This window comes from Dryas octopetala, chromosome 6 (genome assembly GCF_963921425.1).
Source record: "Dryas octopetala chromosome 6, drDryOcto1.1, whole genome shotgun sequence".
NCBI classification, from domain to species: domain Eukaryota; kingdom Viridiplantae; phylum Streptophyta; class Magnoliopsida; order Rosales; family Rosaceae; genus Dryas; species Dryas octopetala.
In genome coordinates, this window is record NC_141371.1 from 18,357,787 (window position 1) to 18,371,600 (window position 13,814).

At 35.1% G+C, this 13,814-nt stretch overlaps 1 pseudogene; it reads right to left on the reverse strand.

Moving 5' to 3' along the window:
• Positions 1-11,974: 11,974 nt before the first annotated feature.
• On the reverse strand, positions 11,975-12,409 carry LOC147283005 (pentatricopeptide repeat-containing protein At2g22410, mitochondrial pseudogene; annotated as a pseudogene).
• Between the last annotated feature and the right edge of the window lie 1,405 nt (positions 12,410-13,814).

Consider the following 13,814-nt stretch of genomic DNA (forward strand, 5'->3'; position numbering starts at 1 on the left):
CAAATTTCAATTGGTAACAAGTAGGTATCCTAAGAACATACTCATGAGAGAAGGGATCTTAGATGTTCATAACTTACACTAAGGGGAGTCCATTTTTGCTCACCACAAAAAGGTGGTTGTAACATCCCAACATGGGATTGCCACAGCGACACCCGTCTTAAGAGTTTCCGAGAATATAATACTCGTATCTTGAGCATTATAATCCCAAGATTTCTTAAAATGAGTTAAGTCCTTTGTTTGATAGAATACGGGTTGGATCAAAGTTAAATTGCACAAAAGATTTGATATAATTAAACACACTTCAAACTAGCTTATATTAAAAAGCCAACCCGTTAAGGTGACGAGTTCACAAAATACCTTAAACGATATTTTACAAAAGACCTCAACCAACACACTACAGATATTTGAGATATATTACAACTTAACGAAAAGAAAATGACAACAACAAAAGAAAAGGCTAAGGTTCCAATGATAGTAGCAAAAGAACATGGTGAAGGACCTAGAGACCTTGCGGAAGCCAACCAAGATTCAGGAGTGCCACGCCCAAACTGATCAATCAAGATCGTCAAACCCAGAAACAGCTGTAAGAAAGCAGGTAGGAGGTAAGCATCACATTCGTTTATAGCTTCCCTTCGGGAGACCCTAGCTAAGTTTGAAAATTGTATGTTAAAATAAACATATCAATATATGGTCAGAAGAGAAAAACAATTGGAAAAGATTCACCACAAACCAGCAACAATAATGATAGTTGAATTTCCACAATCTTTGAGTATGAACATGCAGTCTTTCGCAAACGTTTTGTGAGTACTCAATAATTGAAACTTATCTGATGATCGAACACATTAATGAACAACTACGCTTATCAAGCAAAAGTTTGGTACCGTAGCGAGAATAGTCATCTCTGATTAGTACCTCATAAGCTAGCCTCCCTATCGGACATTCGACTAGCTCGTCCGTACAAATTTCTTCCGAAAGTTTAGGAAATCGAACCCAAGGTAATAAAAATACAACTCCTTACTCTCAGATCATCAATAAGTTAATACACGAAAATCCATACGATTTGACAAGAAAAAACAATGCATTTTTGCACGCAACAATATTTATTATCATACATACACACAATAAAAGTCTCATAGACAGGGTGTGAGGATTCCCCCTACATAGAGTCCAAGCTTAACCTGATGGTGCGGTCCAACAACACCAATGTCCTGACTTCTTCTCTGGGTAACTGAAAAGTCCAAGTCCGACAATAATTCAGTCAAAAGTAATTTTGACAGAATTTCAGCATGACCTTTCCTTTCAGTCATGTTCCCAGAAAATTCCATAAACTAGTCTACTAAGATCAATCTCTGTATTTGCTGGATTTTTTATCTAACATGACCTCGCATCCCGAGGCGGACAGTCATGTCTGATTCTTTTGTTCAGGAACTAAGTAACGACTCAATTCCTAAACTCATATTTTGTTTTTACTCAAGTTCATTTTAATAAAGTCTTGGAAGTTGATAAGTTAATGCCCTACGATGTGCCCAGATAAGTACATGAGAGACTGAGGGATATCAAACCCAGTGTCCAATGCCCGTTTGCTCATGGACTTGCCTAGACAGCATATCGTTTGGCATTAATATATTTTCCTCAATCCATTATTAGGTTGATTACTGAACAAAAGTCAGGCAGCGTTTCGACTATAACTGAAATTTAAATAATTAGTAATTTAAATAAGTTAGGCAATTGGGTTACTTAGTTGAAGACTTCTCATGGGCAAAACCTCAGTACTACTTTGGTTTATTAATTTAAACATAACAAGAATCTAATTAACAGGAGAAAATTCAAACAACATTTCAACAGAACTTCGACTAGGTTTAAGGCCTTACCTTAGCCTTTGAAAATGAAAACGTAATTTATGTAGAGTATCGGCCTAGAAACCATCTAGAAAGGTCGGGCTCGGCATCATTATCGCGTGGTCGAAAACGGATCTCGAATCGGACGTCAGATGAAGAAATTATGATGGAAACAAGTTAAGAAGTTTCAGAAGAGAGAAATGAATAATTTTTAGAGAAAGAAAGAGACAAACTTTTTAGAGAGAGAAGCTCTCAAGGTGATGCTATGATTTGGAAATGAGAAATGGCTTCCTATTTATAGGCTTCAAGGTGGGTACACTTAGCAATTGTAGGTGGATCTACTTAGCACTTTAGTGGGTACAATGAGTAAAAGAGAAAATGGGTGGCAAATTGTGGGTGTGACACGTGTCCATAACTTGGCCATCACTCCATTTTCTTGCCAAGCACTCCTCTGTTGGATCAAACTTGATTAACGGTCGAGATTGTGATCTTTGTTTTCTATTTTGTTTTCTATTTAAATTTTGTCTTTTCTCTAATTTCTTCCAAAATTTATCAGAAATTATCTTGTAGTCGTCATTGTAATCTAAGAATAAGATGTCGTTCGTGGCATTCTATACCATCTCCCCATATTTTTAGTTTCTTCAACGATTTACATGTTTTCTCCAAATAATTGAAAATATCCTCGAAAGTGCTTGTTTACCCTATTTTCTTCAATTTCTCTAATTCCTCAAAATTACAATCTAACTTACGAAATTCTCTATAAATAATCCGGTCCTTGGATAATTATGATCTTAGTGTCATTGGGTTCGTCTTATCAAGTTCTTCAATACTAAGGTCTCAAACTGTTTTTGAAACGACAAAAACCTAGTTTAATAATTTCCAGAATACTTAGAAATGGTTTTCGTTAATTTCTAAAACTAATAAATAAATTACTAATAACCTTAAATAAATTCCAGAAAATCAGTAATGACTCCAAATAAATCTCAGAAATTTTCTATAGCCTTAAAATAAAATATAGGAAGATGCTAGAGCATTATAGTGGTGGTGAGCATTACCACCATGGTGGATGGGTGACACGTGTCACAAAAAGGTAATCACGTGTCACGTGTCACTCATCCACCATAGTGAGCAAAAATGATTCCACACTAAGGGTGGGTCTATGATCTATATATTTTTCAATATTCTCACATGTGCATAATGTCTCTCACATGGTTAGCATGCGCCTAGGGTATGCGATAATCAAGCTCTTAGGATACATGTGTAGTTAATTGGCTAATACGAGATAATCAATCTATTAATTTATGTCTTAGGGGAATGATTTCCACAAGTGTCCGATAATCAAGGCCTTATGTGTAGGCAAACTTTATCAACTTATTTTGTATTTTGATTGCTCATACCCATGGTGTTTTAGATAGTATGTTAGTGGTGGATTCCAATCTCTAGTGCTTTAAACTCATTGCTTTTATTCCAATTATTTAGGATTTGTGTTATTGTGGGACGAACCGTCAATTCCGTTACATTTTTTGTCCAAATGAGGAATAATTTGGTCATTTCATATTTTATTTAATTCAATTTCTAACTTAATAAATATTAAAACTAAAAAACTAAAAAGATTAATACTAAAAAAACTCAAATATTTAAAACTAATTTTTTTTAGAATTACAAAAGATTAAAACTAAACAAGGGGAGGTGATGGAGCGGCTTGTGTGGAGGGGAAGGGTTGGGAGGACTGGATGGGGAGGAGGGGGCTGGTGGGGTGAGGCTTGGTAGGAAAAGGGGTGCTGGGTTTTTTTTTTTTTTTTTTCAGTTTTTATCTATTAATTTTTTTTTCATAATATATAGGTGAATTGTCAAATTTGCCCCATAAAAATTGGTCATGTGCGTAGCACATGGGCTATTTTAAAAAGAATTCTTAACGGAGTTGAAGGATTGTATCACAATAACACAAACCATAAATATGTGTCTTACAATAACACAAATCCAAACATGTGTCCTAGAATAGAATTGACCCCAAAGTATGTGTCATTTTTGAAAAAATTTATCATCTCATGATTATTGGAAACACCAAGGAGAAAGTGGATGGCCTTGGTGGTTTCGTGAATTGTGGATGAATTGTTGTGACTGGTAGAAAAGTGAAAATAATAATATTAAAATATTTGGGGATAAGGGATGAACGGGTGTTGGCTCATATTATAAGGCATTCGGAGCCACAGTAGTAAAATGCATGGTATGGGACGTGCATGCTTGCTTGTCTTATGTATGAATCAACAGGAATAGATAAGGAGTGAGTACATGCATTATTCATCTTTGCACACATGTCATCTAACTGTAATTGTTTACTATTTTATTAAATATTGATTAATCGTAATAATTATCCATGAGGAACTAAAAGTTCCTACTGAGCTTTAAAGCTCACGCTGTTAACAGATATGGGCAAGTGTCAATCCCGAGGTGGAAACAAAAAAGTGAATATGCCAGAAATATCGTGCTTGCTATCTCGTTGTTATTATAAATAAATTAGTGTAATTCAATAAACAATTACTATGTAGCTCAAACCACATTTACTCAAATTGAAATTATAAGTTTATGTTTTCTTATTATGGAGAAAAGTTCAAATTTACAGGCCGGATTATATTAATTTATGCTAGCAGTTTATCACGTCGTGGTTGGAGAAATTTTATTCACTTCAATCAGGATGTGATTCGCACCTCAATCTAAGATATTTGAATATATTCCGAATTGGGGCGTGACACAAACATTCATTCAGCAACCGATGTGACCAAAATTGAATTGGTGCCAAAGAACCAGGATTCACACCTCAATCTAAATATTTGGATATATTATGAATTTGGTCCTTCTCTTTTATATCGTTTAGAATTTTAGCCAATTTTGAAATTTCGTCAAACACCAATATTTTCAATTTGGGGATATATTATGGGAAAATTTTAGCTAAAGGACTCCAACTATATATTATAGTTCAAGTCCTTTAGCTAAAATCTTTTCATATAATATCCATTTGTTTTTGACAAAAAAATTTTTAGGAGTTGAAAGACCATTTATGAATTTTCTAAAACTAATTTCAATTTCCATTTTCATGTTCATGTTCATTTCCTAGAGAAATTGAAACTCTCAAAATTTTAAGGTTTGAATTATTTGGGATTTCTTTAAATTCTTGTTTGAAAATCAAATTCTAAACTGCATACATAATTTTCGATCATTCTTGAATAAAACTCGAGAGTTTAAACAAGTCATTGGTTTCAATTTGAGAAAAAATTTCCTTTGGTATAGAATGTCCTAAGATTGCAAACGACATTGAATACAAGGACCAAATGCGATTTTGGGTTAAGAACACACTGACCAAAAATGTAGTTTACCCTTTTATTTGCCCTTTAGTTCATCTATGGTTAATATAACCCTAATCAATCATCGAGAATATGTATAGAAGAATTTGCCTCAAATTTTGCTCCATCCATACCTTGAGTAATATATTTCTTAAGAAATAAATATGATATCCCTATTTCTGTCAGAACTTCTCAAAGCTTCAAATACATAATACAATAAATAATTTTAACATTTGATTAGAAAGGGGATGATGGTGATGTCCAGACTGGATATGACATACATTTATGAAGAGAATGTACAATTACAACAAATGATGAGAATCAGGGTCAAAACTGTTCCACCAAATAAATTGGAAATTACCGAGTCTAGAATCATAGATACTTGGCTAACCAAGGTAGCTCCTTGCTGTCCTTCAGTGCAAATGCTACATCGTCACTGAAACGTAGCCCATACAAAATCATATGAAATCACAAATGGTCCAAACTTTTCTGATAGTAATGCAGCAACATGGAAGTGTGTGAATGATCAAACCAAAAGTTCACAGTAGCTTTCTGTTTTTTGGTTAAGGAGAATTCTATTAGAAATCAGCAGCTGCAGTTTTGGGAGAGAGGGATGAACCTATTGTGGTATACCACAATAAGTTTATTATATGCAAAATGCTCTCTTTGACCTATAAATCGACAACTGGTATGATATAACTAGTAAGATATGCAAATGGCGGACAACCAAGTCTAAACAGATGCTGCAAGGACTTGACACTTGAAAGGGAACAAACCTTGGAAAATTGAGCTGTAACTTCTGCAACCTATGCTTTGCTCCTGATTCACATAAGATTATTCTGCATTCACCCAGCTTACAACTGCCAAAACAGTAAAACCAAGAAACTATATTGATTTAGAACACTGTTGGTTTTACAGTAGGAAATCACAACTAAAGTAGGGGAAGAGTTAAGAAAGAAGAGAAGGGTCAAAACTCAAAAGCCAAACACAGTGCAGGCTTTCAGGGCCACAACACCCCCATTTAACAAGACAAAAATAATGAACAGAAAAGATCAACAAATTATATTTCTCCATATGTATATAGAAGTTAAATATTATTATAACATATGTACCCAATTTTTAATAGGGCGTCATGTCCAGGAAATGCTTCTCCGTTGCTTGTACAGAGACAGGAGATTGTCATTGCCAACTGCAATCCAAAATATAACTTCAATGAAAACACTATTACACACAACTGATTCTTAAACCTCCAGTACTAGAAGTAAACAGTGCAGGCATCAAGGAGACTGGTAAACCAAAATCAAAATACTCTGGTTTCTACTTGAGATGCACTATTGTGAGAGAGAATCATATTTTATTGGTCATTATGTCAATTGTCAAAGTTTTCTGCCTAAAAATTATCACCTTCTGTGTTAAATACTAAAATTTAAATACAAAGAATTCTGAATGCACCAGATAAAAAAGTAAATACACATATCATTCAGGGAAGCTTGAGAGGTTCACCTTTTCGAAAGTAGTTTCACCCATTCCTGTTTTATAGAGTTCATGCACCATAGCAGTCAAATAGATTTTGCTCAGTTTTGAACAAGTTTTCATCACCTGAAAAGGAAAAAGAAAGGGAAGATTCAACATTAATATATCTGTCAAAAAGGTTACAATTCTTTTCCATCTTCCAGATGCAACATAAATAATCAAAACTTCATTTCACCCAAACAGAACTGGAAATGACTGGAGCTAAAAACTTAATAAAGTAGTATTGAGTTAAATTCACAAATTCACAAAAAATAAAAATAAAAAATGAGAGAGAGAGAGAGAGAGAGAGAGAGAGAGAGAGAGAGAGAGAGAGAGAGAGACTTAAAACCAGCACCAGTAATTTAGTTTTTAATGATTTATGATAATTTTGGTCCTCTAAGCATTTTTTCACAAGCTAGGTTTCTTACAAGAGTGGCAGCTATATAAAGATTTAGAAAATGCCCTACTGCCACAATTTTCGCAGTGCAGGAGGATCAATTCTTAACAGCTACCATTTTCATCTTTTTTAGGCACCATTAAAAATGTGTGGCCATCTAGACCTCAGTATCTCATGTTAGGATAGCATATTATGTAATAGTCACTGTGTTATATAAGTCATTCAAGAGCATTGGTTCCCTCTTCTAAGAAGTAACTTAACATAATAATAACTGAAGTTTCAATTCTCAACAACAGACAAATAAGTATTTATTATCATAATAAGATATAATTTGACTCACTTGAATATGAGGTGCCTGGAACATTTCTTGTATGGCTGCTTCAACCTCTGCCATACCAACAAGTGTTTCTCCTACAAAGTGGATACATATAAATCCAGTAAGTTACAAGAACTGAGGCTTCAGGAACAAGAAACAACAATTCGAAACAAAAGAAGCACATAATTTTGAAGCTACATGAGATGTTGGTATTTTATCATACCAATGCAGCAACTTAGTATTAATTCAAAACTTTGGGTTACAAGAAAGAAGAAAAGTTAATCATTCTAATTCTTTGGTTTAAAGAAGAGTTTTCATTTTGTAAAGCAATGAGAAAGCTATTGATTTAACTGAACAGGCAGGTAGAAGGAATTCAAGTACAAATTGCGGGGTATATTGATGGAAAAAAATTACAAGTGTCAAACGGATCAGAGAAGATAGGTATTAGGTATAATAGATTACTGTTCCTGTGTAGCTTGAAATATCTATGGGGTATTAGGTATCAAAATTTAAATATTTGTAGACGAGGAATAATAAGCACTTGACTTGTATTTAGTTCTATCTGGTGATAAAACAAAAAATGGTGGAGATTTTCAGATAAAACGCTGCTTCATTAAAAAGGAAAATAAAAAACGAAGGAGAACCACAAAACAAACAAAAAAACAAAAGATGCTACATTTGGTATTCAAAGTAGATCTTCCATGAAACTAGCTCTAATTATTTGACAGCTGATCTTTTTTCCAATGAAAGGCAAAGTTAAATAGGAGCATAAAATTAAACAAATTTACAGAAAGTGGGTATACAAATTTTAGTTTAAAGCTTACTTTGGGAGAATTCATTCTGCATTTGTCAAGTAATCCAAAAATGTAAATTTCAATATGACAAAATTGAAATGAAAACAACTGAAAATACAACTCCTGTAAACTAAACTACAACGAACTTACTGTAAAATAACACATCAAAACAAATCAATCTTTAGACCGTGATGTAATAACAATGGGATTGGACATCAAAACGAAGTGTCAATATTCTGAGGAAGTTCCAATATGGGGATGGTGGAGGGGAGAGGCATGGCCAGAATTTCCTTCAAAAAGGGCTGGTATATTTCTAGAACCAAATAATTCAAACTTCAATGCACCACCGAACATCAAATATCACATGACTTTTTATCTAAAAATGACACAATTCAAGACCTCCAATACAACTAATTCAGATTTCTAACTCTTGTGCATAAATAGTTTACATATCTTCCAGTTCCCAGTTTCTAGTAATCAATGGAAGAGGCAATCTTCAAATAGAAAGATAATACTTGCAATAAGTAGTCTTTACTACCTCACTATGAAGTGATGATCATAGAAGTTTAAATAATCATACATTATCTCATGTTTTTTTTTTTTCTTATGCGGTCAGGCGAAACGGGAAACCAAGATTTAGTCCATCCTTACTTCCTTAGGACAAAATGAAGGCAATCAATCATAAGAAATATCTAAGAGATCGAGTTCGAAGGTGCCAAATATGATTGAACAGCAAGGTGCACATTCCATTTTTTGGCCAATTGCAAGACTGGTAGGAGAAGGCTTGGGGAAAAGAATGCTTAAACTGCATCAGTGTAGAAATAATAGAGTTGAGGACAACAGCAGAACGCTTCCTTTCAGTTCTAAAAAACCACCAAAAATAAGCAGCATAACAAGGTTTCTCCACAATAACAAAGAGACATTGTCCTTTCCAAGCAGAAGCAGCCCAATAAATAAAAGAAGGCCAAAAAATATTCAACCATGGGACCCCACACTTACCAAGAACTTGCTTCCAAAGATGATCACTGAACAGACACCCACTGTTGCATGAGCATTCTTAATATGATTAACAGATATTTCTGTCTACTATATAATTCCAGCACTTATTACTTGCCAAACATGGTGATACAAATTTAAACGGTCATCCAAATCAAGTTTCCTAAAATTAAAGGGGTTGTGGCCTCATTCTTTTCTTTACAGCATTTTGTGAAGAAGTCAGTCTGGTAAATCAATGGTTGAAGTTTGTATACCTTCAGAAGCATTATTGGGAGCTGAGGTTAGTTTCTTTAATTGATAATCCATGATTTCTGCTGCACACCTGCATATCTCCAATGCACGACGGGCATCTCCTGAAATAGCTGCTACCTGAATACATGTTCAAATAATATAAAAGACTGAGCGTCCAGTGTGAGCATCCACTATGGCCAACCAATAAATAGGAAACAAAAATTGAAATTCATGATGAAAGAGATAAGATACAACTAACCTTTCTTGAAGCAAATTCTACAGCTTGTTTTTCAAATGCATTAATTCCTTTAAGGCGACTCGAGATGATTTCTTGAAGCTGCTGGTAATTATAGGGGCCAAAGCGAAGCCTTTGGATTCCCATACGACTTGAAATACACGGAAGCAACTTCTCTGGAAGATCCATGGTATTTGCTATGCCTGAATATATATTATCAAAGGAGTTAATGTTGAAGCCATCAACAATCTCATCGCCCTCATCATTGTTTCTACTAGAACCATTTTAATTTTTTCCTTTTCCCTTTTTTATGTATTCGAGTATCCCTTAATCTCATAAAAGAAACATCATTGTCTACTGAAGGAATGCAATCATCATTCAATAAGGAAAGGAGACCTACTAAAGATAAGAGTATACCTATTACAACTAATTTTGAGTGTGATTTAGTAGGCCAGTCAAGAATGTTGTATAGAACCTGAAACGAAGAGGGCACTACAAGTATGTAACTATGTATACTTAACAAATATTCATAGTAAAACTTGGAATAATTATAAAAATACATGACTGGAATAGTTGTTAACAAATATTCACATCACAAAATGTACAAGGTACCAACTGATAGGAGAAAAATGGTTACCGACTGGTTTCTAGTCACAAGAAGATCAAGTTCATCAATAAGAAGAATACAAGGCTTGTCATCCTCTTTGCCAATTTTCTTTCCATCAGAAAATCGCTCATTTAGCAAGTGAAGAGCCTTTTTCCAACCAACTCTGTACCCACTTAATGCTTCATATATAACCTGTGCAAACACAAGGTGTATTACAGGACAAAAAAGGCATGCCATCATGGTAAGCATAGAGCATTAATTAAATATAATTTTACCCGGTAGATATCTCTGGTGATGCCAACTTAAGACCATTTATCTCCACAAAACAGTAGGGTCTTATACTTCCTGCAGATATACAACCAACAAGCTCTATTTGTCTTGTTAACTGAACTAAACAATCATATATCTGTTTCGTCCAAGGGTGTGATTTGTCTCTGACAATAAACTCATATACAATGCCATTGACCTCAATTGAGCTGCAACCAGGAGTCTTCTCTACTCCTCTCTCCTTCATCATATTTTGCGCCTTCCCTGCCTCCTCCCACATATTTGATTCCCTATACATTTTTGCAAGCAAAATGTAAACTCCACTATCATGAGGGTCCAACTCGAGAAGCTTGGAAGCTGCTCTTTCTGCCATCAAAATATTTTTATGAATATAACAAGCAAAGAATAATGCACCCCACACCACAGCATCTGCCTTAATTGACATGCCATTGATAAGCTCTTCTGCTTCTTCCAAATGACCAGCCCTACCTAGAAGGTCCACCATGCAAGAGTAATGTTTAAGTATGGGACAAAGATTAAATTTAGTTTTCATTAAGGAAAAATATATACGACCCTCTTCAACCAAACCTCCATGACAACAAGCTGATAATACCCCAAGAAAGGTGATCTCATCTGGCATCAATCTTGTCTCTATCATCTCTGCAAAGTAAGATATGGCATCATGGGCATGTCCGTTAAGGGCTAAACCACAAATAATAGCTGTCCAAGTCAAAGTGTTTCTTCCTGGCATGTCCCAGAAAACCTTGAGAGCCTTGGTGATGTTCCCACATTTAGCATACATGTCAACAAGGGCAGTCCCCAAAGCAACATTCAAAAAAAGACCATATTTTTCAATATAATGGTGAATCCATATTCCAACATCCAGTGCTCCAAGTTGTGAGCATGCCGATAAGCAGCTAACCATGGTTATTTCATCAGGATTTATATTACTTGCTTGCATTTCATGAAACAGAGCCAAAGCCTCCTTGCTTTGTTTGGCTTGAACATAGCCACTTATCATTGCATTCCATGGCACAACATTCTTCTCTGGCATATCATACAAAAGCTTGCGAGCAATGTCCAAAAACCCAGATTTGGCATATCCCACTATCATTGTAGCCCATGAGACAATGGTTTTCTTGGTCATATTGTCAAATAGTGCTTGCGCTGCCTCAAGATTCCCACACTTCATATACATGTCCATAAGCGCATTAGCAAGAGGAACATTCAAACTTAGTCCGTTTTCTTCAATAAACCGATGAAATTCTCTCCCACGACTCAAATCCTCTAATTGGGCACAAGAAGAAACCATCCCAATTATTGTAACTTCATCTGGCTTAACTCCCTCCACCGCCATTTCTTGATAAATCCTTAATGCCTCGCACGCCAACCCACATCGAACATAACCATTAACCAAAGAATTCCAAGAAACCAAATCTCTCACAGAACTTTCATCAAACAAGCATATGAATCAAGCATATGAATCACCGCATTGTGAACAAACATATCCAAATATAAACCCAATTGCAACACATGCCCAAGAACCTCACGACCCATAACATTCAACGACAAATTAGCACAAACTTTCAACAATAATGGGTAAGTATAGTTATCCGGTCTCGACCTACCATTTCCCAACATTTTCTTATACAACACAAGCGCTTCTCTCGGATTAACACTCTCCGAATACCCTCTAATGACCACATTCCAAGAAAACACATTTGGGTTTTGCATATTGTACAAAATCTTAGTACCATAATCAAGATTTCGCGACTCGGAAAGCGCACAAAAGGTGATAAGGCGACTGGAAGCAAACCCATCTGAGATTAGCCCGGTAAGGGTCATTTGGGTTTGGATTTGCTTCAACTGGGACATGGATTTACATGTTTCTAATAGGGAGAGAAGTGGGTTTGTTTGAACAAATGTGTGGGTTGTGTTCCAATTGGTGGGTTTGTCTTTGTGGGGTGAGAGAGAGCGGGTGTGGAAGAGGGAAAGGAGAGAGGCTGAGACATGCTTAGCAACCAAGCGTGGAGGTCTGAGGTTGAACATCGAGAGGATGACCATTATATTTGAGTGTCGGCATCTGTGTGTAATAATGGTGGGAAATGCTGATAGGTAAAGAAACCTGGCCCGTGGAACGTTTAACTCACGGCTCAAAATACAAAAATTTCACTAACAAAATAAAGGAGGCGTTAATAATCGAACCAGAAAGTATTATCCATATCCAAATAAAAATATTGGAAAATTTTAGCTAAAGACTCCAACTATATCTCAAACTTCTATTTAAGATATGAATTTCACTTTGTGTCAGTTGAAGACTGAAATTTTCATTTTGTGTCAGTTAAAGACTTTTTTTTTTTTAGTTTTTATTTCAACTTTGGCCCGATGTTGAATTCATTAAATCTCCACCAAATTTAGAAAAATTATGTTAGGTTTAAAGATATATATCTCCTCTTTACAACCATATAAAGATTACCCAAATCGGACCTCTACAATTTCAGATAATTGGCCCCAAACTAGGATATCTGAAACTGTCCAATCAGACCTTTGGAAAAATATCTGAAAAATTGGATAATTTCGAGTATCCTAGTTTAAGGCCGATTATCTGGAGTTGTAGAGGTCCGATTTGGGTAATCTTTATATGATTGTAAGGAGGAGATACATATCTTTAAATCCAGCATAAATTTTCTAAATTTGGTGGATGTTTAATGTGTCCAACGTCGGGGAAAAGTTAAGATAAAAACTTAAAAAAAAAAAACAAAAAAAAAAAAAAACAAGGTCCTTAACTGACACAGACTCGAGTAAGCTTCACATCAACATTATTTGATTGTACTTCAGTTTAATTGTCACTTCTTTAAGGTTTTATCATTTTAGGGTTTTTAATTAATTTGGGGATTTTGATACTGGCAGTTCAATTTGGGGAATTTGATAATGATTGGCTGTTTGCAATTTGTTGTTTCTTTGTGCATATTGGAATGGAATCATGGATTGTTATTTATTAATTATTATGTTTGGTTTGGTGTGATTTTGCGGAGGTGTTAGCATGCCAAACCTCCAAGGAAATCCTCCACCGACACCAACTACAACTACAAGTGCACCAAATGGTGAAACTACCCATTCTTCAGTCCAAGCTTCCACCACCACCTAATCTGCAGGCTGCAGCCCAACCTTCCCTTCCAAATTTCCAATTACAATTTACAAGCACTCTTGTTTAGTTGTTTTGTGTAACTTTTCAATTTTAACTTATTAAGTTACTTAGTAATTAGAAATTTTAGTATTG